Source organism: Dromiciops gliroides, chromosome 2 (assembly GCF_019393635.1).
Source record: "Dromiciops gliroides isolate mDroGli1 chromosome 2, mDroGli1.pri, whole genome shotgun sequence".
Classification (NCBI taxonomy): domain Eukaryota; kingdom Metazoa; phylum Chordata; class Mammalia; order Microbiotheria; family Microbiotheriidae; genus Dromiciops; species Dromiciops gliroides.
In genome coordinates this window covers 92,951,589-92,957,459 of record NC_057862.1, presented here as the reverse complement: position 1 = coordinate 92,957,459, position 5,871 = coordinate 92,951,589, and positions in this window count along the sequence as shown.

The window sequence follows — 5,871 nt, the reverse complement described above, 5'->3', positions numbered from 1 at the left end:
TTAAGGGAGAATGAAAAAGTGTTCTTATTTCAGCAGTAATATTTCTATAAGATCATCTTCTTAAGGAAGAATTCTTCAAAGGATGGAAGAGAAAGGGGAACAAACATTTATTAGGCACCTACTGTATGCTTTGCAAATATGATCTCATTTGATCCTCACAACAACCCTGTGACATAGGTACTGCTAATTATTGACTTGTTACAGTGGAGGAAACAGACTGACAGAGATTAGATGACTTGCCCAGGGTTACAAAGCTAGTGTATAAGACTGTATTTGAACTCAGATCTTCCTGATTCCAGATCTAACACTCTATCCACCAACTATCTGTCTAAACAGAATATGTGGAGTATACCTACAATATAGAATAATAATAAATAATATTCTAATTATTCCTGAATAAGATTTAAAGTATGTCACATATGAAGAAATCCAAAGTCATTCATTTAGTAAATTTTATTAAGCATTTTATCCACTAAAATCTTCTTTCTCTTTCTTAACAGGGCATGAAGGTGATTCCAAGTTCTTGGAATAGAGCATGCACTCTGGCCTATCCTATCGAGGTTTATTGACCTCAGTGAAATCATTACCTACTATGTTCAGAGCCTTATGCTTCATGAAGTTAGACAGTAAAAATATCAGTCTTTTCAGTTTCCTAAAATATGTATTACTTTTCATAACTATTCCCTTGAAATCTCATTTTCTCATAGAGGGAGAAATGGACCGCCCAACTCTTTCCTAAAAATGGAAGTTTTGCACATCTAATTGCAGGAGTTGGTGAAAGAAAACAGAACAGATCTTTCTTGCCTTGAGTCATATCCAAGGGGATTAATTTGTCACTCTTCAAAAAACAACTCATTGGAGGGATACCCTCTTTGATTCTCTAGTCTCACATTAATTAGAAGTAGTAAGAACACTGGATACACTTGGTATTTGAAAAATTAGAAGAAAAAATTTCGCCACACCTCTCCAGAGGAGAAAACAATAAAGATATCCAGCAGTGGATAGAGCATCCAACAAACAAAACCCTAAAGGCAGGAAGCAGGAAGGAGCATTAGATTACATTTCTACTCTTGACTATAGCAAACTTCACTTAATAAAGGATGATTTATTTAGGCAGAGAAATTCTATATGTTAAATTTGATCATTGAAAAATTTATTTTATTAGGAAAAAAGTGATGCCATATATTTGTTCACATTGCAGGAAGTGATTTTGTAGGAAAGCAATACATTGGAATAAAATCTGAGACCAAACCAGGTTTGGGATTCTAGGAAGGAAGGGATTTAAGCCTCATTTGTATTTTTGATTGAGAATCGATCTATTACTTGAACCCATCAAAATATAAGCCTACCCAACAACATTTCTTGGCTCTGTGAAACCACAATTTTAGGTGAAGCAATGTTTCAGTGGTCAGTTAATTCTAAAGAACAATGTTAAAAGAGGAATAGCAAGCAAAATGATATTAGAGGGAATTAGTGTATTCCCATGCTTAAGTGGTAGCTTGTCACAAACCGTATTGTTTATATATCAAGCAATAGGATGTCTCAGTAGTATTTCACATTACGGTGGGATTTTGCAGCTATAAGTATCTCTGGAAGATTACTTGTGTTAAAAAAAATGAGTCTTTGTTTCAAGAAGTTTGGGGTTATTAAACATATGGTAAAATTTCCTGATTTTAATCCAGACAATTTTCTTCCTCCAATTAATTTCTGGGCCCAGTTAATTTTCCATTTCCGGTGTCCTCTTTGGAATACTGATGGGACCTACTCTATGTACTGTCCAGTTAACATTTCGTAGTCTGGGAAATAGGCATCTCATGAATACCAATCAATCAACAAGCTCTTATTAGGTTTTTACAGGTTTAGGTACTGGAGAAACAAATACAAGGAATACCCTCAAGAAGCTTATCTTCTAATGGATGTATGGGTATAGGACTACAACTGTATAGTTGTAAAACATGTAATAAAAGCACAGTCTCTGAATAGTCTCAGGTTCCTAAAAAGGCAATGGAAATGTTATGGTGGGCATGGGTTTGCTGCAGTGTGTTATCAAAGTAGATGCAGTATAAAAGATATCAAATAAAGAAAGGTGGTAGGCCAATCCTGAAGCTGGAGGGACAACAGATAAAGAACTCAAGCCCACCACTGGCACCTAAATCAGGAGATCTAGAGCCTAGCTTCTTAAACTGTGGGTCAAGACCCCATGAGGGGTCTCATAACTGAATGGGGGGTCATGAAAAATTGGGTAACAAATGTTTGATTTGTATACCTATTTTATATAGCTGTATACCCAAGACTGGGTAAAAAATTCTCAGGCAAAAAGGGGTGGTGAGTGGAAAAAGTGTAAGAAGCCATGATCTAGAGGAAGCCTCTCCAGTATGTTGGATTGGGGCAGCTAGGTGGTGCAGTGGATAGAGCACCGGTCCTGGAGTCAGGAGGACCTAAGTTCAAACCTGGCCTCAGACACTTAACACTTAACTAGCTGTGTGACTCTAGGCAAGTCACTTAACTCCAATTGCCTCACCAAAAAAAAAAAAAAAATCATCAGTTTCCAGTATGTTGGATGGAGCCCCTGGGGAGGAATCACTAGAGAACATGGACAAGAGTCATGTGAGCTAAGAAGGCACAGGTGGGTTGTAAGTAAGCACTTCTGAAAGAAGTGCCTTTATCCCTGAGATCAGAATTCCACTAAAACATCAGGAAGACTATTAGGTTTGGTCTTATCATTATTATTATAACAGCAATAGTATGATAAAATAACATTGATCAGTTGTACAGGGAAAAAAGCACTGGTTCAGGAGTTGAGGGATCTGTGTTCAAGCTGAGCCTCTGACTCATGACCTGAGTGACCTTGGGCCACCTGATCTCCCTGAGCCTCAGCTTTCTCATCTGTGAAACAAGGGGGTCTACTCTATCAGGGATTCTTCATCTTGTTTTTGTGTCATGGATCCCCTTTGGTACTCAACCTGGCAAAGCCTACAGACTCCTTCTAAGAATGTCTTTAAAAGTATAAAATAAAAAGAATACAGATAAAGGATTGCAAGGGAAACCAATTATACTGAAATAGAGTTATCAAAATATTTTTTAAACAGCTTCCAGATCCCAGGTGAAGAACTACTGAACTAGGGTCTCTGAAGTCCCTGCATACTAATGATAAAGCTATGATACTATAAACATTATGCAGAGTAGACCCGTGTGTGCTGTATGTATTTGGAGTAGAACTTTAGTGCAAAAAAGAGACATAGGAGTAAAGTATTGGGTTTAGAGTTAGAAAAACCCAGGTTAAAATTTTCCTTTGACAGTTGATTAGCCATATAACCCTGGACAGGTCATTCAATCTCAATCTTTCTTTCTCAATCTGTGTGTGTGTGTGTGTGTGTGTGTGTGTGTGTGTGTCTGTCTGTCTGTCTGTCTGTCTATCTCTCTTTCTGTGTGTCTCACTCTGTCTCTCTATCTCTTTGTCTCTGTCTATGTCACTCTCTGTCACTGTCTCTCTCTGTCTCTGTGTCTGTCTGTCTGTTTCTGTCTGTCTCTGTCTGTCTCTTTCCCTATTTCTGCCTGTCTCCCTCTATCAATTCCCTAGGATCCCACTCAAACATTTCCTCATAGGTCAAGCAGTTCCCTAGGAATAGCCACTAAATCATCGGTTGACCGGATTGGCTAAGGGAGTACCTTAAACGGAGGGACTCACAGACCCTTTGCTAGCCAATGTCTGGTACTACTGGTGTAGCTACATCTAGAAAAGATGTGAGAATTTGAGGATAGGAACTGGACTGTCCTCTACCAAGGCAAGTTGGCATCTTCTCTGTGCCTTACAGCATTAGAAAGTTGCCTAGACCAACTGAGATGTTAAGAGATTTAGGGTCTCACAGCTAGTACATTGTCAGAGGTGGAACTTTGAACCCAAATCTTCATAAATTCCTAAAGTTCTTTTTTTGTAATTGGATACTTCATTTAGATTAGATTTTATACCAGTGTTCTAGTCACTAGGTGCTGGATAGTCATATTGTTTTACATTCTAAAAGCTGAAATATTCTCAGAATTCCTGATCTTTAAGAAACAAAAAACAAAGAATCCCAACACCCCCCCCCAAGTCAGGCAATGAGATTTTTGATGCTGAGTTAACATCCTCTAATTTAGAAAACAGCCATAGATTTTTAGCATCCCCCCACCCCCACCTCCTCAAAGTCAGGCCTTTCTCCTCCTTTACTGCCCATGTGCATAGCTACACTATGAAGCGGGATTTCAAAAGTCACAAGTGCTACAGAATACAGAGGCCTATGTCTTCTTCCCAGCTTTCATCATGTCCTCAAACATGCAGCTTGAGAAGCAATCTTCATTGCCTGCTTGTTTAAGGTAATTACAACATGTATTTCTTCCCTGCTGGCTCTGTTGGAGCAGAAAACACTTCATCATTTACTTCAGTCACAAGAAGAAAGAAAAAAAAATCGGGAATATAAACACCGTGGGTATTTTCCCCCCTTTTTTTCTTTACATTGAAAGACAGGGCTCAGGGTGAGTTTTTCAATAATCAACCGAAGTTGGCAATCATGCTAATAGCTCTGAAGTTGCCTGGAGAGCTCTCCTCCGGGGTAGCTGGAGCCAAAGGGGGGTGCTGAGGGCTTTTTGTTCTCTTGTTGGTAAATAACAGGCCTCTATTTACATACAGTTGTTTCCTTTTTCAAAAGATATTCAAAAGCCTGGGTAGTTTCTGGGAGTTGCTTTCCAAGGGGAGGGGTGGGGGGGAATATATCTGAATTTTTAAAGAGATTTAGGCCTAATTAAATCTATGCTGCCGGGAGAGAGTTGTAGAAATCCCTGTGTTTCAGGGATTCTGGGGGAGGGGGAAAGGGGGGGAAATAAGGTGCATATGATTAGCAGGCCAGCCCGGGGTTGTCAACATTGGCTCTTTCTTTCCAAAGTCAGAAGTACCCCCAAGTGCATCTTAGAGATCAGTCAGTGGGAGGGAGGGAGGAGAAGGGGTGGTGGTCAGAGAAATCCAAGGGCATGATGCCATGAGTTTTCCATAGGAAACCAAACTCAGCATTCTAAAAATGAACTTTTCTTCCAGGGTTAAAGGAAAAGCACCAGACACGGAACCCAAGCCCTCCCACCTCCTTCCCCACCCCCTTTAAACACTGCAGTCTTTAAGCTTTTCCCGGGTACTACAAGCTTCATTTCCCTGCTTCTCATAAAAGCCCAGCAGCCAATTTGTACATTGTCCCCATGAAACAGTGGAAAGAAGTCTTAAAGTCTAGGAATAAGGTAAAAGGCATGTTCAACAGAAGGAATGAAGTACTATCATTGGAATCGAGAGAGGGCTAAAACATTACCTTAGAATTCCAGATTACAACATCTGTGAGTAAGGGAGTAAATTCATTCTAGTGGTGGGACTTCAGAAACCATAATCCTTTTTCAAAGCCCTTTTGTTATTTTAATGTCTGACAAATTATGCTTTAAAAAAAGAAGAAGAAGAAAAACACTTAGATTTAAGAGGTTTCTTTTGCTTTGGCTAAAAGTAGTTACACTAGTTCAATAAAAAGTTTTAATTTTCTGTAACCCATCATCTCTACTCTGCCGTCTAAGCATTTGGGCAAGAGTAGGTTATTTTAGCTTCCAGAGATTAGAACACAAAGTGATCATGGAAGACTTGTATCAGGTTGCTGTGGCAACAGTAGTTCTAGAAAGTACTTAAGTTTGGTGTAGGGTTTCTCACTGCTAACTTGAAACTGCAACCTCCCCCACCCCCAAACACACACACACACACACACACACACACACATCCTACCACCACCCTTTGGAGTTTGGTGGTGTGGGTCTGGTAGTGAGGCTGCTGAGAATGTCTGAGTAAATGAATATACTTACTGGATCTCA